Source organism: Stegodyphus dumicola, chromosome 4 (genome assembly GCF_044657685.1).
Source record: "Stegodyphus dumicola isolate Sdum_Otavi_A_Nest chromosome 4, ASM4465768v1".
Lineage (NCBI taxonomy): Eukaryota > Metazoa > Arthropoda > Arachnida > Araneae > Eresidae > Stegodyphus > Stegodyphus dumicola.
This window is the reverse complement of record NC_140771.1, coordinates 221,352,337-221,377,343: the sequence shown is the minus strand read 5'-3', so window position 1 is coordinate 221,377,343 and position 25,007 is coordinate 221,352,337. Positions and strand designations below refer to the sequence as shown.

Genomic DNA, 25,007 nt, shown 5'->3' with positions numbered 1-25,007 from the left:
TCTGGTTGTTTTTCAAATAATCCTGGACTAACAAACTTAGTTTGTCACGATATTGAGCTATTAAATAACGAACCAATACAAATAAAGCCATACAGACTGTCACCCCGGCAGACTGAAATTCTCAAAAGGGAAATACAGAAAATGCTCGATCTTAAAATTATAGAGCCGGGAGAATCGGACTATACATCTCCCATGATTTTGATAGAATCTTCATCAAAGGATCCTCGGCCTTGTATTGATTATCGTAAACTCAATGCTGTTACTAAAACTGAATACTATCCTTTGCCTAATATTGAAGAACGTATCGAAACTATAGCAAAAGCAAAATATATTACCCTATTAGATTTATCTAGAGGCTACTGGCAAATTCCGTTAACAGAAAGAGCCCAAAGATATGCAACATTTGTAACTAGTTTTGGAAGTTTCAGGCCTCTACGTTTACCCTTTGGATTAAAAAATGCCCCATATTTTTTTAGCAAAGTTATGACTAAAGTCCTGGCTGGATGCGAAGGTTTCGCTGTACCATACCTGGATGACATTGCCATTTACTCAGAAAACTGGGAAGAGCACCTTAAAAACTTAACTTCTGTTCTAGAGAGAATACAGAAAGCAAATTTACGACTAAAACCATCAAAATGTAAATTTGCACAAGATCAAATGAGATACCTAGGCCATGCTGGGGGACAAGGACAACGAACCCCGGATGAAGTAAAGATCCTGGCTGTAAAGGAGTATCCTACACCTAAAACCAAAACAGAAGTACGTGCTTTCTTAGGTCTGGTAGGGTATTATCGCCAGTACATACCGAGATTTTCAGAAATTGCTTCACCCCTCACGGACGCTTTGAAGAGAGTAACAAAAAAAGGAAATATACAATGGTCTGAAATATGTGACAAAGCTTTTAAAAATTTAAAAGAGTTGCTATGCAAGAAACCAATTCTGTATGCTCCCGATTTTGATAAAAGGTTTATTATACAAACCGATGCCTCAGATAATGGCATGGGTATAGTACTATGCCAATTAGATGATGAACAACGGGAACATCCTATCTTGTATATAAGCAAAAAATTTACTAAGTTTGAAAAGAATTATTGTACTACTGAAAAGGTGTGCGCTGCTATCATCTACGCTATCAAGAAACTGCATTTTTATCTGGATGGTCAGCAAGAATTCTTGATTCAAACTGATCATAATCCTTTGGTCTGGCTACAATCCAACGCCAAATGTAACTCTAGATTGATGCGCTGGGCACTCTCATTACAACCTTATAATTTTAAGGTCATTCATCGCAAAGGATCTTTTCACAAGAACGTAGATGTTCTGAGTAGAATTAAGTAATGTAATAACTCTTAGTGGATGTAACTACGTTCAGAATTTATTTTATTATTTAATGTATGATCAACTGATGTATTTGAACGTTCTCATTCTTTTTAAATGGGGTGCAAAAGTATTTGTTTAAAACTTTAAATTTTTGACCTGAAATTTGGAAACTTATGAGAGAAGTTATCTTTTCTCTTTAAGCAAATGATCAAGCCGAGCTTATTAAACTGTCAAATTTTAAGGAAAAAGTTTCTCCGTTGGGGGAGAGGTTGTAACAGCTTTAATATCGTTATTAATCTCTCGTGCATTTGAAATAGATGAATAATAAATAATGTACAGATTACTGGCAATATTGAAATGCAGGCTCGAGAGCTGCATGCATTATCTCTCACGAAGCATGTAATTATTTTTTTTAAATAAGTTTATAGAATATGTTTTCTCTTTTTGTTTTGTATGTCGCCATTTTTTTTTTTTTTTTTTTTTTTTTGAGTGTTAAATAAAAGTTATTGCTGTGTTCCATCATTGGAGTTGCTTCATTTCGCCAAAGAAGTATCACAAAAGGTAAAACATTAAGTAAAATATAGATTCATATAACAGTTTAATTTTATTATGTGTTGTCTAAAATTGTTTTCTCTTATTTGTCTTATTTAAGGTGATAATGATAAAAATAAGCATATTTAAACTTAGCTACTGTAGTCGTAAACTTTTATTTGCAGTTTCGATAAGGAGTGAGATAATGTACAAGTAAAATCACATGTTATGTTATCTTTCCGGAAAGAGTTACTCGTTGTTGACAAATATCATTGCTTATTGTTTATATTCAGTTTTCTAATACTATAAATTAACGAGATGTTAAACTTGGATTAAGACAGGATATGCTTTATATTTGGAAGTTTTTCTATTTCCTAAAACGTATCCTCGTTGCGTGATATCTTTAATAGGATGTTTCTTCCTGTACAGAGCTTCCGAAAAAGTATTACGGACATATTTCCCTACACATTGATCCTAGATATATGTTTTTAAGAGCAGATTTATAAGAAAATAATTTTGAGATTGTACGTGGAAAGAATTTTGTTAAAAAATTATTTTTTTATAAGTCCTATAAACTAAAAATCCCAATTCACAGAATATTTATTACGATTTAGTAAGTAGAGACATAAGTTTATTTCGAAGCAGAAGAGATGAAAAGCAATCAGTACCCTCGCCGAGACTCGAAGCACGGACTCGAAGCTATGGAATACGCATCGAGTGTGCTAACCACTACACCACGAAGGCCTACGGGAGAACTACGTTATAAGTTAACTATAAACAAAACGTTCTTTACCATTTAGGCAGAATTCACTAATATTTTCGAAAAGCAATTTATGCAAAATTTTTTGTTCATGTCATTTTTCTATATGTACTGACGATTTAAATTTAAGACTTTCCATAACAAATTTAGGTAGCCGAAACAAAACAAAAACAGATTTTTTGGGCGATTAATTTAAATGCATTAAAGGAACATTCTTTATTCAGTTTTCACCCTGCCTTTTATGTTAATCAAATTTGTGATATAATCAATAACTCTTTTTTCATCTAAGTCTTTAATCGTAGTGTTGTAACGGTCAGTTGAAAAATATCAATGGGAAAGAAATTGAGAATTTCTCTAGCTTAGAAATTAATGTCCTTTTGCTCCTGTCTGTAGCGTCTGATCCTTTCACGAAGAACTTCATGGGTACTTCCTTTCCCTCATGTTTAAAGTTCCCATCACATATGCTTCCGCTACGCGGTACTGGACGTCGAAAGGGACATTTCTCAGAACCCGCACATTTCCACGAAACCTATGTAGCTAGGTTACTATATTTTCACTTACTAAATACACTTGATCTCCAAACAGTAATGGATTATCGCACAGATTGGGATCACATGATCCTTCAGAAGCAGAACTTTCGTCTGATTGGTTGTTCTTCACCCGGGACAGAGTTGCAGACGGAAAAGTTTCGGCGAAGTTTCAAAATATCCCGCGTAGCTAGGCGGGACATCGCTACCAGCGGAGCTGTTTTCTCTAGGATACCTTCCGTTTAAACCAATGCTACCAGAATCTCGTTTCTCAGGAAAGTCCCCACTAGCGGGGACCATCGCTAGATGTGATAACCCCTTAAGAAACATTTAACCTAGCTCGTTCTGGCCTTTCAGAGCTACGTAAGAGGAGGGGATTTACGTATCAGTCTTTGAAGATGGATACAACAGGTATGCAGTTTAGCAGACTTCCAAATACCCACTTTAAAACTCATGACATGACAGTATCGCAGACTAACGGTGCCTCTGTATCTCGGAGAATGCTATAGTTTAAAGTTGAATGCACCTAAAGTGGCATACAGAATCTTAATGCTTCTTGTTTCGTAATAAAACCAATACTTGTGCAAAATCTATGTACTATATATCTTGCGGGAATTACAAGACCATCCGAGCAAACGGTATAATACCCTTGAAGTGTAATGATTATTACTTTCAGCTAGCGATTGGATGGAATGAAGTTCGATTCTCGGTGAGTACGCTTAAATTTTTTTGTAGCTGTTTACAGCTACAAAAGCCTAATAGTCTGTACAACTTTATTGAAACTATTACAAGATTCAGAACAAAAGATCTGGAATGACAATCAATCTAAATGGCCTCCAAACATACATTAAATGAAGAAATTACCCTCTTAGAGTACTGCTTAGCAGATTTTGATCTAATACATACATAATAGTAATTAGAAATGCATTAGAAACTATAACCATTTAAAAAGGTTTAACGTTTGTTAATCCGGTATTCAAAATGGCGCACATTTTTAATCAACTGAACAATCCTTTTTTGAAAAGAAAGAAACAAGTCACAATGACTGCTAACATTTTCTTCACAATTTTTGAAATTTCGTTTTTCCTTAAAAAAATTTTTTAAATTTTAAGATCTACCAAATTTTGAACTGTATCTGATTCATGTTTCATAGCTACCCTAATTTAAAATATCAGTGGCTAGTGTCGAGATATAGTGCTAAAATAACTGCAATACGAACGACAAAATAATAAAAAGAGAAGTTTCTGAAATTCACATCAATTTAAAAGTTGTGATAAATGCTTAAGGCAGTCTTAATTATTAGTCCTCTTAAAATGTGTACCTTTCAAGAAGTAATAAATATAATGAAACACTTAATTAATTGAAAATGTAACACTTAATTAAAGTTTTATCAATAGTTAATTTAAGAACTTTTCTATCTCCGTTTTGATTCAGGCTACATACATTTGTTTGGACCAAAAGACTGAAATTAATAACGCACGAAAAGAGTCTTCTAAGTTAATTGTAACTCATGCTGTTGGAGAGTGAAAGATCATATTGTCAATGATAACTAGCACCAGTCTGTTTTCAAGAGGCAGTATCTCTGAGACAACAGCGATTCCTATTAGATCGAAGTTGGTAAGTTTTTACAGTGATTAATTCAGGAAACTAAGTCGCTTGTTTAAGAGAATTTGATTATGGTAACTGTAATATTCCAAGACAGGAAGTGTTAGCGTTATTGTCGCGAAGCAATTGACCTTATGGTCATATAGTAATTGACCTTATGGTCCTGTAGGGTTTTATTTGTGCAGAAGCTTAAACGAATGTCTTTCAGATACTATTCAACTGACAAGCGAGTTATCGCTCTAGTCTGAATCGTAATGACAAAGTTCTGAGAAAGTTAACATAACCTTTATATTAATTTTTTTAATTTAGAAGAATGCATTACTTGGGCTTACAAAATAAAACTCTGCTATTTTCGGGTAATTAAAATAACATAAGTTGAAATTTAAATTCAAATAACGTGGTCAGAGACCACACTAAATGCTCTACTTCAGCTGGCTCAAGTAGTTAACGGTTACTTTTAATGTCGGCTAATACAATGTCTAAAGAAGGAATAAACTTTGGTACAAATGGGGGATAGTATGTAAATTGCAAGCGAGGCTTCCAAAAGCTCTTACTCTTGCGGCAGATCCCACAGAGATGAAAAAATCGTGTGTGCGGTCCCCGCAAGTTACTGTTTCCAAGCTTTTACAATATGTCACACGACATGGTTCTGACATCACAAACGCAATAATTCTTTCCAGTTGACAGTACAAGAGACATAACTTCAAGACAAGTGTAAATTTAGCGTTCTGCCCCGTGTCTGTTGTCAAAGCCTCCTGATTTCAGGAGGGCTGACGAACCATTTTATTTTTCCTTTGATATCGTTCCAGATATAACGAATCAGAGGATGTAAAGTACTATGGAAAAATTAAGGAGGCGTGTCTAATTTAGTCTGAAGATTTTTTTTCCCATCGGAACAACATGGCAGGATGCTCCTGAGCTCTCGGCTAGAGAGACCGAGAATGCTCTTAAACTCTAGAGAGACCTTCGCTAACAGGATCCTCACGTCATGAGGACTATACTTCACTGCAATAATTATTCTATGCTATCCATGAGTTATATATAGATCTGTAAAGAGCTTATCGTAATTGTAATAAATATGTTTTTGAATTCAGAAAGGCAGCAAGTATATGCACCCTCACAAATGTGTTAATCATTTACGGAGTCAGAAGCACCACCTGCCGCTAGTCACCCACACTCTTAAACATTAAAACTCTCGTAACTAGTTTGCTTTTTTGTAAGGACTACAGAAAAGAAAAGGTACAATAAAGGCTAAAATCTTAAATTGATTAATTTGCATAAACCATGCAACCGTTTTAGTTGTAACCGATTAAGTTTGAACAAATAAAATTTTGTTTAAATTTAAATATGTGTTTGTGTGCAAGCTGATTGTTGTCGGGACATTAATTCACTAGCAATGAAGAAGTAACTCTGTGGATGAACAGAGTCACATAAAAATACTTTGAAAACGGTTTAAGTAACAGAGTTATAAATAAATAAGAGAAGTAGTGACATGTAATTCATACTAATCATCTTACATACTCGTATATTATCTACATTCATAAATATAATTTTACTACGGAACGCTTATTTATTGAGAAAATTCATTTATTTTTGTGTTCATTTGGAGACAAGGACAATAAAACAGCAAGCATTATAATAATGAATTATGCAATAAAATAATTGTACTGTAGAAAGTTAGCATCAAATGAAAACATAAAGTGCAGTTTTCTGAAGTTATAATACGGGCGGATGGAAGTATTTAGTATACAAATCCATGTCCTTGAGTGGCTCTTTCAAAAATCTCATCATTTAGTTCCGCTTCTACTCTCTTCGTAACATATACCTTTGCATGGAGAAGAACCTCCATAATAAGGGTACTAATCTTACTTTGCGTCACTGATCATGCGAATAAACGAAATCATTTCTAAGATATGTTTGTTAAGATTTCCACTGCCTCTGACACTTCGGCATGCTTGAATGAAGTTATTGCAAAAGATTAATTCGCTCATTTTATTTACAAAACGTCCTTTCCTCGCAAAGCATACATATGAAAATAATACGGTGTCATTTCGTTACACTATTTGAAAAACTAGTAGCTAGTGTTTTGTACAAAACATTAAGCCTATAAGATAAAATATTCAGATCTTAAGACTAACTTCTCCCCCCTCCCCCAAAGGCGGGCACTAGCCTTTATAGGTGTTGGCTACTACTAAGACCGAAGCGATAGTTACTTTATTTCAAAGGTATTTAATAGGTGGGGCACCGTTGCCTCCTGTGAAGGGATAGACAATTTACCTGGAACCATGCGAAACCCGGGCAGTATCACTGAACAAGGCAGCTAAACTATCTCTCAGTGTTCATTCTTTGTGATATCGTATTTAGACAAATGATAAACTGCCGTTCAAAACGTTAAAAAATTTCCATAGTTTCTTTTTTAGCCCAAAGAGCGTTAGTCCAGAGCGGCTATTAATTTCGTTTTGGCATTTTGCGTTCGTTCTCTATAAATGTCGGTTCACTTTAGAAATTGTTGCCACCAAATATTATGGTGGCGCACTTCGCGCGAAGGCGAAAATACATCAAAACTCAAAATATCTATATTAAAAATTACGAAGTAAATCTTGTGAGAACTGAATTAATTGAATGAGAAATACTCAGTCGTCTGTGAAAAACTGTTTCTTTTTTGTTTTGTTCGCTTGATTTCTTTCATACATCATTCTAGCTTTATTATAGTATTTGAATAGAACGTGTGGCAACGATTAGATAATTCTATTCGTTAAATGATATAAATTTTGTGCATTATGAGTTATAATATGAACGAAATATAATACTGTTAAGTGAATCTAGCGCCAGAGTGTCGCTATGGTAAACAAATACTAGAGTGAATTTTAAAGAATGCATTTATTCTATTGTGGTTTATGCGCTGTCGGCGAAGTAGATTTAATTCAATCCTATAAGTTTAAGTGAAATGCAAGAAAAGATGCGTATAATTTAATATTCCGTACAAGGAAGTCATGTGGTGTACACATCAGATTTTTTATATTAACAAACTCCACGATTTCAAAGCGAACACTGGTAAAACTATACGGAAAAGAAAACATTTTTATCTCCAGCACTCAAGACTGTGTATCGGAAATTCTAAAGATATGCTCATGCAATATTGCTGTTGAAATGAATTTTATGGTTTAAGTGGGAAGAACATGATATTTAATAAATAAAGGTAGCATACAAAACATTAAAAAAAAGCCGCTTTATGCGTAATGTAATAAAAAGCTTTCAGATTTTATTTACTTTTTTGTTTGCAAATGTTGCCAGTAAAAGGACACTGGCAGATAAACAGTTAATAAGCCTCGAATTCATGTGCAATTTTTGTTCTTGTTGTTTTTCATTTATTGTTATTTCATCGTTAAACGTGGTTTTAGAAACCACATTTTTAAATTACATTTTAATTGCATCTACTGATAAAACTTTATTGTATGTATTAAGCAGTTAAACTATGTTAGTGAGCGATTAGAAATTTATATAGCATTATTCATTTTTATTACTGATTATACTGCGTCTATCATCCGTTTAATAGCCTTTCCTAGTTGTTGTTATTATTGTTTCGTTCGCTACTGTTCTTGAGTTTTTTCTTTTTTTTTTTCACTCAGCATACGAGACCAAATGGGAATCTGCTGGCAAAAAGTAAACAAGAGAAGAATGCACGAGTTACGGTAAACACGCGCAACTGCACGCAGTACAATGAAATCGAGCTGCCTCTTGTCTGCTAAGCGTTTCAAATTGCTAGCACACCCAGAGATAAATAGGTAAATAAATAAATGGCCTTCGTTTAGTACAAGCTGTGCGTAACGTGTATAGAAACCTTGACTGTGTTTCTATGGGAACAGACTTGTTGCATCAGGTTCTTCTATTTACAATAAAATTAATGTAAAATTCCTTACCTGCTGCATCTTCAGTGTTCTCGACGCCAGGCTTCTAATAATCACGTTTTCCAGTAAGAGTTTCTATTACAATTAGCAGGCCATCTTGTCTTTTAATTATTTATTGAAATAAAAAGCTAATATACACTATTTACAAGGTAGGTGATAATTATTTTAAAACAGTACATTTTTAGTTCTGAGTCTTTACGCTCCTCAGAGCGGTTCCAATCTCGACTGCTTCTCGGAACTTAATTACAGCAAAAGTAAAGGAAGAGATGCCCGCCACCTAGTGGCAAGAATGTGACATCCTCCCACCTTTTGATTTTACCTCGATAAGATGGGAAAATCAAAACAAAATTTATCAATAATCAAACAAAAATTCAAGTACAACTTTCACAAATATGAAAAGTAACTAATGCTCTAAAATTAATACTTACAAAGAAGGATTACATATCTAAACATTTTCTGCATTACATTCATACCATATCCAGATAACATGTTCCAATTGACAACTGTTAGGACAATTAAATTTCTAAAATACTGAAAAGAAACAAAAATTAATATAGCAATTTAAAAATATGTAAGAGGTTTTACAGTTTTACGTCCATATCTAGTTTGATAGTTCATATCACTGTAACACTTATCCGCAGAGTTTTTTATGTTCATGGTGAAGTCACTAAACAAGTTAGGTCTATCAAGTTCGAGAGGATAAATACGTTTCACAGGTCTTAGGAGTTCACCCGTTGCAGTTTTCACTTTGACAACACGTACTTCGTTGTCTTTCCCAGGATATAGTTCTACAACACGACCTATTGGCCAATCTATTCTCTTCTTGTTGTCGCTGCCGACAAACACCAAGTCATTTTTGTTGATAGTCCGAGTAGATCGTTTAGATGGTTTTTGCACTAGGATAGCTAAATATTCATCACGAAATCTTTTGCGGAAATGTTCTCTTAAGTTCTGCAAGAACTTGTATCTTTTTGTCAGATTAATGGTATCCAGGTAGTCTAAGTCAGGCACTCCGACGTCGTGCACATCTTGTAGAAACATTGAAGGAGTTAGTGCCGTAAGATCATTTGGATCTTCTGAAAGGTACGTAAGGGGTCTTGAGTTGATTACTGATTCGATATCACAAAGTATAGTCAACATTTCCTCATAAGAGACACAGGACTTGCCGAGAACATTTCTCAACATCTTCTTCACTGTTTGTACCAACCTCTCCCACCAACCGCCCCACCATGAAGCAGTTGGGGGATTAAACTTCCACTGTATTCTTATACTAGTTGAATTACATTCTATTTCTTTCCAATCTATCGATCTTAAAAGATTTTCAGTTCCAACGAAATTAGTGCCATTGTCGCTGTAAATAATACCTGGACGACCTCTTCTGGCAATAAATCTCCTTAATCCTAAGATGAACGCATTTGTTGATAAACTTTCTATCAGCTCAAGATGTATCGCGCGATAGACCGCGCAAGTAAAGAGCAAGATCCATGCCTTTTTTCCTTTTCGTAAAAAAAAGGACCTGCTACATCGACTCCGGTCACTTCAAACACCAGAGCATCTCGAACTCGATCTTCAGGAAGAGGTGCTGGAACAGTCTCTATATTCTTTGCGCTATATCTTCTACAGCGAACACACTTCATAAGAACTTTACGTACTGTTTTTCTTCCTCTCAGGACCCAGAATTTCTGTCGAATATTGGCTAGTACGAATTGCACACCAGCGTGGGATAGTCGCAAATGGTAATCTAAAATTAACCTATGAACTAAGTCATGATTTGAGGGCAATACAATTGGACAGAGAAAATTTTCTTCTTCTACAGTTTCTATTTCAGGGACCGTGAGTTCTCCTGATTGTTTAGAATCTGGTCTTCTGCAGTTGTTGATAAATCTGCATATCCAAGCAGTTATTCTTAACATTTTATGGTAAGATGAATATTTCTCAAAAAAATGTTCTACCCTTTGCGTATTTAGTGCAGAAATGACTGATTTCCTTTTTTCTGAATTTACTATTTCCATATCCGGTATTTCCCTTTGTCTAGGCCATTCTTCCTGATTTTTCTTCAGCCAGTCGGGGCCCTCCCACCATCTAACTACTAAAAGTTGTTTAGCGGTGCAACCTCTTGATGGGAGGTCAGCTGGATTTTTTGTTCCAGCAATATGTTTCCACGTTTTTGGATCCGTCAGTTTCCTAATCTCCCTGACTCTGTTTTCCACAAAGACAGCCCAGACAATCTCTTCCCTTTGAATCCATGTCAAAACTGTTGTAGAATCCGTCCAAAAATGCGTTTCCACATTTTGCCATTGTAAACCATTTAAAACAGAAGAGCATAGTCTGGCACCTATCGTGGCAGCTATCAATTCCAGACGAGGGATCGTAATAGATTTTACGGGAGCTACTCTAGACTTCGATGCCAACAGATGAACTTCAACTCCAGAATTCGTCACAGTTCTCAAGAAAACTGCAGCAACATACGCATTACTACTGGCATCACAGAATGTGTGAATGCTGCAGAACTTCCTATTGTCCTTGCTGGAATGTATCCAACGTAGGAGGGATATTTCTTTTAAGAGAAAAAGGCTTTTATACCAATTCACAAAATTTTGTTTTGTACTCTCGTCAACTTCAGTATCCCAAGAAATTCCTGTTTTCCATAGGTTCTGCAACAATATTTTAGGATACAAGAGAACAGGACTCACAATACCAATAGGATCAAATATTTTGTGTGTTACAGCGAGAATTGTTCTCTTCGTTATTATGCCCATTTCAAAATATTCTAGCCAATTCAGATTCAAAGTTAAATTATCTTTCTGAGAGTTCCATAACACACCCAATACGGGTGAAATAGTTTCATGTTTCAAGTTATCTCCGTTATGTAACCAACCTCGAAGATTAAACTTTCCTTCATACATTATTTCTCGAGATTTTTCTATAAACTGGATCATCTCGGATTCTTTGTCAAAACTGGCAACAACGTTATCTACGTAGAAGCTAGGCAAGAGTTTAGCTATTATCTCCGTATCATATGAAGAATTTTTCATGTACTTTTGTAGATGGAATTCTATAACAGCTGCCAAAAGGAAAGGACTACTCTTAACCCCAAATACTACCCTAGTATGACGAAATATTTTCGTTTTCCTTTCTTCCACATCATTCCACCAGAAAAACCGAAGCCAGTCTCTATCTTGAGGCCTTACACTGATCTGTAAGAAAGCCTTTTCAATGTCTGCTATAGCAGCAAACTTGCCTTCCCGAAATCTCAACAAAAGAGAAGGGATTAGTTCTATCAAATTTGGCCCACACTCCAAACACTGATTTAGAGAAGGAGACGATTGTTTCCTCGCAGACGCATCAAACACCGGTCGAATTGGTGTTGAGCTATTTTCTTTGATCACCGGTCTATGCGGTAAATAATGTCCATAGTCAACCGCAATATTTTCTTTAACTTTTTCGATCACTCCTAAGTTACACCAGTCATTAAAAACTGCATTGTATGAAGAAAATAAATTTTGAGATAAAAGTTTCTGGGTGGTAGATTGTAGACGTTTCAACGCTAAATCCTTGTGGGTGGAGAGTGGTACATGATTCTCCGCCCACGGAAGTGCGACTTCATAACGCCCTTCTTCGTTTAGAGATACAGAATTTTCGAATTGCAATTTTGCTTGCAAATTCCTTTCCTCTCTAGCCTTTTTTGTAACTGAATCTGTTATTCCGATAACATCAAGCCTCCACAGTTCTGACAACGTGGCATCAGAAATATGTAAAGATAACGAAAGCGTGGAAAAGGAATTTTCTATTTCATAATTGTCAGTGTTCGCTTTCCCCATGACTGTCCACCCAAGTCTTGTACTTACAGCAACTAATCTTCCCCAAGGAAGGACTTCGATTTTACCTGTAAATAAATTTGCAGCAACATCTGCCCCTAACAACAAATGAATCTCTTGGGGGTTCTCCTGGAATAATCTGCAATTTCCATTTTCAAAAACATCACTGACGTAAATTCCTCTTCTTCTAAGTTCCCCAATCCAGTGTATATTTTTGATTTTAGGGACCGAAGAACATATTTTTCTTTCATCCAATACATTGATTTCGCAATTATACCGTTTATCTACGCTACCCAATTTTATTCTATAACGTTTATGTTTTTCCGAAACTTCTATGCCACCGAAAAGTCCGTGGGTTACACTTGTTCACCTAAGCTTCTTAATTGTAACCTTTCTGCTGCATACCTGCTTATGTATGAGTTTTGACTTCCGGTGTCAATTATCGCTCGAACAAATTGGTTATTCCCTCTTCCATATATGCGAACAATTAAAGTTTGCAAATATACTTCTGAACATCCTGCTTGATTTGAAAGTACTTTATTTTCTATCTGTTCGTCTTTTTTAATTTCCGAAACCTCGACAGAAGGATTTTGTTTATTACACATAATAGTTGCATGTTGTTTTTTACAAATAGAACAAGTTATTTTTGTTCTGCAGTTTTGAGCCAAATGGTGTAATTTTAGGCATTTATAGCAAGCATATTTTCTTTTTAAAATGTCCCTTTTTTCTTGTAATGATAAGCCGGAAACGAAACTACAGTCATAAGTCTTGTGAAATTGATTACAGAAGACGCAGTTCATATTTTCCTCTCTGCATTCGGATTTTGTAAACAAATCTGTAGCGGTCGGAATCTTTGGTTTATTATGTCTATTTGAGAGAGCATATGCGCTTTTCGTTGCAGGGGGGGAAGAAGACTGTCGCCGATCGGATACTTTTTGCTGTTGCGAAACCGTTGACCTTGTGCGTTCACGGGATGAAAGTTCTGCGTGTAAAAATGACATTAAATCTTTTATGTTATAATCTGTGCCAACATTTTGTGTTCTATGAAATTCAAGCGTTAATTCTGAAGGCAATAACTTCAAAATCATCGGACATAGCAAAGCGCTGTAAGATTCCGATACAACATCTAACGCTTCGAGACATCTAATCTGCGTTTGTACTTTATCATACAAGTTACGAAATGTTTTTATGTCATTCGCATTTTTTAATGATTCAATATTCAGCAAATTATTCATGTGCGCATTAATAAGAATGTCTCTCCTTCCAAAACGGTCGTGTAAGATTTGAATTGCTGAATCATAATGTTTCGGCGATAACGGAAGTCCTTGAACGCAATTAGCAGCTGTTCCTCCTAAATACGCTTTCAGGTAATTAAATTTGTCTACTTTGTTCAATGATTCGTTATTATGTATTGAGGACTCAAAACTATTCCAAAAAGTAAGCCATTGACTACTGTTCCCATAAAATACGGGAATCGAAAGTTTTGGTAATTTAACATTAGGTGTATCTTTTATATTTTGCTGTGTGTTCGGTGCATTTAAGTCATGATTAAGTTCCTTAATCCGTTTCTTAAGCCTGAATTTCCATAACGTTATCTTCTCGCGATATTGTTCTGTAATTTCGAATTCATTTTCGAATTCATCTACACTCAGAATTGGTTCAACTTCCACATCGGCATTAGCTAGTGTTTCGGTTTTAGCATTAAGCTATTCTAACAATTCTTCGAGCTCATTAATACTACATTCAGATTTATTTAATTCACTTTCGATTTTCTTAAATAGTTTTGTAACGGCAGTTCTTAAGATACTTCTTTTCTTTTTTAATTTATCTACTTCAGCCATTATCTTTCTTAGATTCAAACACTTACATAAAAAATATACGTCTCATGAAAAACAAATATTTAACTCTTACTTAGAAAACAAAATTATTCTTTTGCTGAATACTTCAAGAACAAGTATTAAAATCTTCAATTTTAATATTCAGCTTTTGAATTCACTTTATTAGAACTTTTCAAAAAACCTGGCGTCCCTGTTCGGGCGCCATAAAAAATGTTGCATCAGGTTCTTCTATTTACAATAAAATTAATGTAAAATTCCTTACCTGCTGCATCTTCAGTGTTCTCGACGCCAGGCTTCTAATAATCACGTTTTCCAGTAAGAGTTTCTATTACAATTAGCAGGCCATCTTGTCTTTTAATTATTTATTGAAATAAAAAGCTAATATACACTATTTACAAGGTAGGTGATAATTATTTTAAAACAGTACATTTTTAGTTCTGAGTCTTTACGCTCCTCAGAGCGGTTCCAATCTCGACTGCTTCTCGGAACTTAATTACAGCAAAAGTAAAGGAAGAGATGCCCGCCACCTAGTGGCAAGAATGTGACAAGACTGAAGACTGCCCATAGCAGCCACGTGTCGAGGGTTCTCCCTTTTTCCAAGGAATACTGCAGATTTTAAATCTCCTATTATTTATGATACTTTTGAACAATAATATTTACAAAGTCTCTGCAGTTGAAGGAAGGAGGTAACTTCTTAATTGTTCTTTTGAGATATTCACGTTTTAAACTTTGATGCAAACTTTGATACGATTAGTGATTTTTCAGTAATTTTGGTTTCTCCGCTAAAAACTAGCCCAACCTACATTTTTGTAAGTACTGCACTTGTGCTACAAGTGCTTTATTGTAAATAGAATTTGTAATATCACCATGAATAAGATTGTACATCAGTAATAATTTTTGATGAGTGTGAATTGATTTTGTTAGAATTTGATTAGCGTACAATAAATTTTTTATTAATGGCATTACTTGTAGCCTCCGATCAGTTTGATTTGATTTGCCGTACGACTGTATTAGGACCCGTCCGTGAAACGACAAATGAAATCACTCAGAGAACCATACATTTCTCTATATACATCGTTTTACCAGTGGCTTAGCGACTAAAAGACTGCTGAAAACTGGTAGTTCGCCCCGTGTTTAGATCCAGGCGTTTTGGTAGTTTTCTCTATATGTAAAGTGGATATACTCTAGTTTCTCTCAGAACGTCCTCCACGAAGGCATCCCTTTCCTTATGTAGAGATCCCTAGTGTGCTTTGCCATACTCAAATAATGTAATCGAAACATCCCTACACCATATCGAAGAAATTTGATAAACTATTCTAAATCTAATTAATTTAATAACTCAAAAACTGAGGAAAACCCAAAAAGTGTAAGAAACGAATAATAAAAAAGATTAAGAAAAAGATAAAGTAACCAAAATAATGCCTCGTATACATTTAAAGAGATAACTCGTTTATTTATTAGGCCTAAACACATTCTAAAAAAAAATAAATAATGCGAAACGAAAATAACTAAGCCTCCGATCCGCATCATGATTAGGGGAGCCAGTTTCCACTTTATTATTCCTGGGTTCGAATCTGAGGTAAGCAGTAATATGCTAGGGGTTCGCTTAAGCCCTTTGTTAAATTTGTCTCTAATTTTCAATTCCCTTGTACTTTTCGTTTGTTTGTTATTTATTCCAAAAAGAACATATCTATTTCGTGTGATAATCATACCTTGGCAAACACTAAAATTTTATATTAAAGCATGAAATGGAAATAAATTATTTTGGAGATTTCGTTGAAATGGCTATGAAAATTGCGTAACAAAATCCACAGTGAAGTCAGAAATCTAAACTCAGCATGGAGAATATCGCCAAAAGAACTTTCAATTTGATGTAGGAGTATTTCCACATGAAGAAGTTTCTTAGACTCCGTTAAACGTGACATGAAAGTCATGAAAGACTTGAAAGTCTCCGTTAAACGAAAAAAAAAAAAAAAAAAAAAAAAAAAAGAAAAACGGAAAGACATGAAAGTCTCCGTTAAACGGAAAAAAACCTCTAAGAAAATTTAATCCTAAATCTTTAGCAAAATAGCTTTCGAAAATTATCGTTTGGCCTTTAAACCGTCTAAAAGGCGAACTGAAGTGAAAGGTGAAAATTATATGCGGTAACGACTGATAAAAAGCGTCTCCTAATTAAACTTACGCTCTTTTTTATGTAAATTCTGTACTGTTATTCTGATTCACATAGCGGTTTGTATTTTCCATCGTGAAAAATAAAAACATTGGACTAGAATTTGATGAATGTTTTTATAAAACAAAGTGCGAGCCCTTTGCTAAAACTTTCGTTAGAGACTGCTGTTAAACTAAGCTTCGAATATCAACATATACTATATTAAGAGACATAAAAGCATTCGCCTATTTTAAAAACCACGTTTATGATTTGTTCATTGCTAGATCTTCGCGAAATAGGGGTATTTAAATCCGTCGGTAAGAAAGACATTTTGAGAAAATAGTGACAGGAAATACCAGTTCCCATCCTCAAATTCTTCTCCATTCTTTGTAACGAAATATAGACCCTCCTCGCTTCAAGAAATCGTTCGTACCATGAATTTGTTTGTAAAATGTAACTCGCTACACGTACCTCCTAACCATGTTTGAAAATGTAATAAGAAATGAGAGGTATAAATACTATTAAATAAACAACTAAAAATTTTAAAATAATTCAATAATACATTTTAAATTTTAAATACAGATCATTATAAATAAAAAATGTATAAATAATTTAAGAACTACTTACAATTCGTACCTTGGACTGTAATCTTTGAGGGCATGGGTAAATAAGGTGAGGATGAGGCTAATACATCTTTAGATGTAGATGGGTAGGGATGAGTTTGACTCGCCCTTTGAAGACTTATCAATACGTAAAAAAGGAAATCCGTTGAGGAAGCTATATGAAAGGTGGAAGGAGTTGGAATGTTAGAAGGCCCAGCAGCACCGATTGCTAAAGTGCCTTTCTTAATAAAATAAATTTCTTAGCTTATCTGAACAGGGTTTTTTTCTCCTGCCTTAAATAAGACGATAGCATGTATGGCATCATTCACAGCAGACTTTAATTCAACAAATCTCTCAGAATTTAGATATTGGTTTTCCAAAAAAGTGAGGCTCCTAACTATTATCGACTCCGAATAAATTTCACTTTTTTGAGAGCAGATTGTTTTCGTATTTGCTGAAGTTTGTAAAGTGAAATTTCGTGAGGCAGGAGTGTCTGCACACAAAAGAAAATAAATGAGGTTCTTTAAAAATTCTGTTTTAGCGTTGAATTCTTCCAAAGATCACATAGCGGTTAATATAACTTTTCTATTACTGTTATAATACACAGTTGTTTTTAACCGCATTCTGTAGCTGTATTTTCTTCAGTGTTTCTTGGGACAAAATTTTTTATGCATTGCATGTAATGTTTGTACTACATTCAGTTTTTCCATTTTTTTATTTTGTTTCTAGCTATCAGTCTTATGCATTATTTATCGTTACAGTATTATAAAATTGTCCTACCACGATCCCCCTCTCCGCGTAGAACCAGCTGGTTCGTGTCTTCTTTGGAGATGGTCATCGTAGATAACATGCAATCTCTGATGTTCATACTATTATTATCTCTTTCTGTTCTAAAAAATACTGGTCGCTTTCAAGATTGATTGATTACTTTCGGCAAATAGTCACCACAGAAGTTTCCACGTATTTATTCTTTTTTGCCCTGTAGGTTTGAAATTGTTACGAGAGGGTCCACAGCCACCGCCAACTTGCCAACCTTTGAATGGGACACTTTTCCAGAAGTATGATAAGCTTGTGCAAAGTCGTGATATCATTATCAGTAAATTAAACAATAAGTCACTCTTTCTAGCTATCAGTCTTATGCATTATTTATCGTTACAGTATTATAAAATTGTCCTACCACGATCCCCCTCTCCGCGTAGAACCAGCTGGTTCGTGTCTTCTTTGGAGATGGTCATCGTAGATAACATGCAATCTCTGATGTTCATACTATTATTATCTCTTTCTGTTCTAAAAAATACTGGTCGCTTTCAAGATTGATTGATTACTTTCGGCAAATAGTCACCACGGAAGTTTCCACGTATTTATTCTTTTTTGCCCTGTAGGTTTGAAATTGTTACGAGAGGGTCCACAGCCACCGCCAACTTGCCAACCTTTGAATGGGACACTTTTCCAGAAGTATGATAAGCTTGTGCAAAGTCGTGATATCATTATCAGTAAATTAAACAATAAGTCACTCTTTCTAGCTATCAGTCTTATGCATTAATTATCGTTACAGTATTATAAAATTGTCCTACCACGATCCCCCTCTCCGCGTAGAACCAGCTGGTTCGTGTCTTCTTTGGAGATGGTCATCGTAGATAACATGCAATCTCTGATGTTCATACTATTATTATCTCTTTCTGTTCTAAAAAATACTGGTCGCTTTCAAGATTGATTGATTACTTTCGGCAAATAGTCACCACGGAAGTTTCCACGTATTTATTCTTTTTTGCCCTGTAGGTTTGAAATTGTTACGAGAGGGTCCACAGCCACCGTCAACTTGCCAACCTTTGAATGGGACACTTTTCCAGAAGTATGATAAGCTTGTGCAAAGTCGTGATATCATTATCAGTAAATTAAACAATAAGTCACTCTGCAAATAAACTCAGCCATGATTACTCATGAGACCCATCTGTGTGGTTAATGTCGTAAATGAAGAGAATCAACAAGTTAAATTTGTCTGTTAAGGAGGTAGTTAAGTTTTGAGTCAGGCAATAAATATTCAAACTTTTAGCCACAAAGGTGCGAGGAAGGCAGCTAAGTTATGTACACAAAGCATAGCCATTATGATGCTGGATTGTACTGCAGTCGAAAAGTTGAAAAGTAGAATAGTTTTCGTTTTTTTTTTTTTTTTTTTTTTTTTTTTTTTTAAGTTCTAATTATTCGAAATAATTAGATTCGCATCAAAATTGCATATTCACCGAAAGCTTGTGTGGGGATTCTATTTATTTGCTGATTGTAGTTCTTCCAAAAAAAGGTGCCCACCAGCGGCCAAGGGGTAAAATCGCTGAACACCGGTAGGTCCGACCTGAGTTCGAATCCAGGCGAACGGGCTGGCTGCATGGGCGGTTTCGTAGTTTTTTCATGTGTAATGTGCCACTATACGGGCCAATTTCCGTTTAGAAAGTCCTCCACATATTCCTACCCTTACACAGATAATCCTAGCATGTTTTGCCGTAATAAACTATACCAAACCAATCTTCCAACAAAGACTATGAAACTCCTTAAACTAAAATACAAAACAATTTTTTTTTCTCATAAAATTCAAGAGAAAATCCAAAAGATAAAATTATTTTCCGGTGACCTAAACTCAGAACTCATTTCTGTTGAATATAACGTCGGCATAATATTTATTGTTGTCACCATTCTCACATGTCCGAACAATAGTCAGGACAAGCCCACGACATTTATGGTGAGAGGAAGTCAAATACACATGTTGTTGGCAAAAGTCTTCAGCACTATGTACGTAACAGCCCGACACATGACAGCTCATTTACAGTAATGAAGTCTTTTAAATCATCAGATATATCTTAAACATGGAGTATATTCGTTGTTATCAAATTTCTTTATAAGAGAAATACAGAAATATGGGATGAAGATCAGGAAAAATTACTTTAGTGTATTGCTTTAAAATAGACACTTCAGGGGCAAATAGGGGATTAGGAAATTTTAACAAATTTATAGGCGCAGCAATCGTCGCTATAATAATGAATCATGATTTCGGGAAAAGAAATGCCATATTCTAAAGTAAGAGGCAGTAGCCAGAGATTTAGTTTTCAGTGTGTTTTTAATATAATTAGTTTCTTTGCATGAAAAGTAAATAAAAATGTATTTATAAACTAAAAATATACGAATAATATCTAATACCTTGAAAAATAGTTTACGATTATGAATTTCTGAAAATGAAAAATATTATAGCAGATTAAAAGTATAAATGATTTATGCAAAGATTACCTTAGCTCAGAGTAGCATATTTAAGTTATTAAACTAAAAACTCAAAAAAATTGAAAATAGGAGTTTTACAAAGAAATATAAAAATCCACATTACGTTTTCGAGAGCAAAATGGTACTGAAACAACGAGTGAAACTTAATATATATGTAATACAAGTAGAATGGGAGTGATATAATTGCATTATAATAACATGGAGATAGTTGAGTGGCGTAGAACATGCATAAAAAAGCAGAAAGTTGCGGACATGTCCGAATTCAGTAATTTCCTTTCAATTAATTATTGAAACACAATTTTCAGTAAGTCAACACACGTCATGTGGACGCTAAAACTTCCTATTATTAAAGAATTATAACATCTGTAGCCAATAGACTTGCAAAATATATTTTCTGAAAACAGCGAGTAGCAGTATGTTGTAACAGCGAAACAAAGTGGAAAAGTGACGCGCTCAGAAGTGTGAAAATAGAAAAAGAGACCAGAAAGTTTCAGTATGGACTGAAATCTTTAATCTGATTGGGTAAGAGGTGTCAGCATTCCAGCATTACTTAAAATCTTATGATGCGTATTAATTTTGAAATGGCGCAGTTTAGATTGATAAAATACAAAAAGTTACCAATTTAGGATGGAAAGGGGAAGTACTTGAATTGAAATGAAGAAAAATTGAAGAATAATTTATAGCCAATTTAAATTAGAAGTTATATTTTTATATTTTAATTCGGCTGCGCCCTTTTCTGGAATCCAAACTGCGTTTCTGGAAAACATAATCTGCATTATTGCTACTGCAATGCCGTAAAACTCTTGTCAAATAGAGTCCAAAGTTTAAACAAAGGATTCCAATCACATAAATAGTCCTTTGCTGAAATGCGCAGTAATTTTTTACTTGCTTGCCTGTGTCTCACTGCTTCGCTGTATTGTGTATTGTTTTAATTTATATGATAAATTGTATATAGAATGTGAGGTATTTGTCTTACCCATAGTGATGTGTAAAACAAGAATATACATACATCCTAAGAAATTATTTTTCAAGAAAATAAAGTCGTGTGGTGAATAAACAGGTGTTTGTGGTTTTCTGAATTCCATCCAACTTTTACACTTCTTATCTGTCAGCCACAACATCTCTAAACATTTTGACCCTCTGCAAAACAATTGGTGTCTCCTTTCCTCAAGTCATCTCTAAATAAAATATCGCACATATATGCATTACAGATAAGAAGTTGAAAAACAAAATTAACTAACACTTAATAACTATTATTAATGTCACGCAAAATGCTTCAAAATTAATAAAATAACCAAGAAAGAGCTAAATTACACAGAATTAGTATCTTTGTATAATGGTAAATTTACTAATAAGTAACCACAAAAAATATAATGCATTTGAATGTTTTTAAATCAAACCTTAAATAAAATTAAATTAATATAAAAATTGCACATAATATCAAATAATAATTGAAAATCCTTTGGTTTTTGTCAAGAAGCAGCCGAAAGAAATTTCAACAGAGCCACATTTCAAAGAGAAAGAAAATTAAGCCAGGAACATTAAACTTAAAAGATTTAATTTAAAATTATTAAAATTAATTAAACGAGAACAAAAAGATAAAAAATAAGCTTTTAAGAAACTAAAAAAAATTAAATACTGATGCAATTTTATATTATTTAAATTCATTCATCACGATATAATTTGCTCCTACGTTACTCGAAATGAGTTAAACAATATACAAAAAATACAAAAAAAAAAAAAAAAAAAAAAAAAAAAAAAATTCCTTGAAAAACAAGAAATGAATTGATTTAAAAACTAGAAATTAAAAAATAATAATAACTAGTAAATACAAATGGTAAATTGCCCAAGGCTTCCCCCCTATAAAAAAAGAACAAATGTGGAATCTGAAAACATAGAAAAGGGGCAATTGACCAAATTCTGTGAATGCGGAATTCTTATAATTCCAAAATAAAATTTTCAACATTAAGTAGAAATAGCTAAAGAAATAAAATAAAATAAATACGGGGGATCCAAATACGGCATCATACCTTTCGAAAATGGAAATGTTTAAAAACAAAAGTAAATGTCGATTGAGCCGATGCGGTAAGATATCATATACAAAATATAAAACAAAATGTAAAAATTTTTATACTGCGTACTTGGTTTCGAATAATGTCAGAAATTATACGTTCAATGGATACATTCAACAATCCATTAAGTACGATTTATATTTGGTTCCCCTCTATTTACTTCGCTTTTTGGCTGTATTTCCTGATCTAGGCTACAGATTTTATTCTGGAATTTCCAAAATTCTGCATTTATAGAATTTGGGCATTTTTTGCCGTTTCTTCAAAGTTTTCAGATTTCGTGCCTGAATTTTTTTGGTATCTTAAGCAGTTTATTATTTGTTTTCAGAAGTTATTAATTTTTCTTATTTTAATTTTGAAATGAATTAATTTTCTTCTTGTTCAAATAATTTTTGACTTTTAGTAATTTTTACTTGCTTGTAAGGACGTATTGTAATCGAAAATAAAATTTCGGATTTCATATTTTAATGGAAATATCCATTTTGACAGCTCTCGAATCCATTTGAACGATATTTTTTGCTTGACATCTATGCCTGCGAATAGAAAAAAGGACTCCTTTTTTCGAAAAAGATTGTAAAATGTATTTAAAATGGATTCAGAGGGGATTTTTTGGTGACATCTGTACGTACGTACATATGTATGTGTCTCGTATGCTCAAAAACGACTAGCCGAACAACTCTGAAATTTTGTGTATGGGATTGCTGTAACATGCAGTTGTAGATTTCCCTTTCCCATCGAAATCAGCCGCTGTATATATATATATATATATACATACATTATATATATATATATATATATATTGCCACTCTGTTACCCGTCTCGGTGAGCTCAGTTTTTTCCTGTTATATGTTAGCAACTTGTTCATTTTTTGCATTAAAAGTGATTGAATTATGTTGTTCTTATGTTCTGGTTAAAGTTTTCATGCCTTTAGTTAATCTACATGCAATAGTTGTAGAATTATGATCAATTTAAAAGTTTAAGTGGCGCTAAGACTAGTGAGACCGCCATTTGTTTGCATTTAAAACTCTTAGCACAGCAGTAAATTAAGTCAATTGGTGCACTAACTTCTGTGGCGTTTTGCCCAGTGTTACCAAAAATGAATTTTCAATTTTGGGCACCGAAAATTTTATCTTCCTGCACGCTGGGCGAACTGTTTATTTTTGTGTAGAAAGTATAATTTTGATTGTAAAAATTGTATTTTAGTTGTATTTAGTGTTTTAACAAGTGAACATAAACAACGATAACAACATATATAAATTTTAAAATAGGGCATAATAAATTCAGGACACATTTCAATACATATAAAATCTTCGCTTCTTACAAAATTAGTAGCATTATTGTCTTTTGATGCTAGCCCGGATTCCAGAGAGGAAGAGCGATAAAAATAAGTATCGTCTTATCAGAATCAGACATTGTAAACATACCAGCGTGTTACGGTTTCCGATTTGCACGTGTTGTTTATAGTTCTAATATTCCTTCGCTGATGTTTTGGATACTTAGTTTTATTTTTCTCTTAAAATTTTATTTATATTGAATCACGTAGATTTTGTTATCAAAATGGAAATTTCAAACATGTAGACTTAAGGACTTTTCTAAAATCTTCGAATAAAATACATTGGTTTGTTTACATCTTTCTAATTAATGCTACGACTACTCATGAGCATCAGAACGCCTCTTACTTCTATTCCGTAAACAACTTGCTCTAAAACTCTGAAATTTTAAGTGATTTTGTGCTTTTTTTGGGTAAATGTTTTGTAAATTTATTAACGATGAGAAGTTGATGACAAGAGTCAAGCAACGAAGAAAATTTTTAGGGTGAGGAAAGTGGAGGTGAAAAAAAAAAAAAAATGATTGTTGACAAATGTGAAGAATGCATGCATATCCGAAACTGTTGGATAACATAAGTCAAGAACGATGGTACCTACAAAGGTAAAATATAGAAGCTATAAAAATCGGCTAAATTTGCAAAGGAGGTGAAATCGATTACCAAAGATCAGTAACTTTAAAGCATGTCATTTTTTTTTTTCATTTGTGTGGCAGAAAAATAATTTATTTACATTATTGTGAGTAGTACTTCATTTAGACAACACATATTTCACCCACTGCATTTGCATTTTAATATTAAACATACTTATTATGAGAACAATAGGATTCTTTTTATAAGAACGGGATTAATCACTGTGCATATTTTTGAGTGTATCAAGTAGTTTTAAAGAATTGACAATGACGCTCAGTTCTCTGTGTATATATATAGTTGTTGATTATACATCCATTGTATATATATATAGATTATACATATTGTGTATATATATATATACAGGGTATCTCAGTACCACGTTTCCGCAATGAAAGGTCTGAAATGCTTTTCTAACGCAGCAGATGGCGTTGCGAGAAAGTTCCGGGAGGCACAAGGAGAGTTATTAGGATGAATAATTATACGAACGCGGAGTTAGCCGATATGCTTTTGGCATATGGGGCTGCAGATTGTAGTGGGCCAGCCGCACAGCCAGTTGCACGAGGAACGATATCCTATGAACTGGACAACCAGCCATAATTTTTTTGCAAGGCTGCACCGCAGGTTAGCTGAAACAGGTTCCTTTCAAAGAGCTGCCATTA

At 34.0% G+C, this 25,007-nt stretch overlaps 1 protein-coding gene across 2 annotated transcripts in view; it reads left to right on the top strand.

The window, feature by feature from the left end:
- The window catches only part of LOC118189290 (ras guanyl-releasing protein 3-like), a 194,450-nt gene that overhangs the window by 12,725 nt on the left and 156,718 nt on the right, over positions 1-25,007 (top strand). Inside the window, exon 2 of one of the 2 annotated variants that reach the window (XM_085816010.1) lies at positions 4,573-4,755. The exons of the other annotated variant lie outside the window; for it this stretch is intronic. The gene's annotated coding sequence lies outside the window, so the exon portion shown is untranslated. The remainder of the gene's footprint in view (positions 1-4,572; positions 4,756-25,007) is intronic. 2 annotated transcript variants of the gene reach the window in all.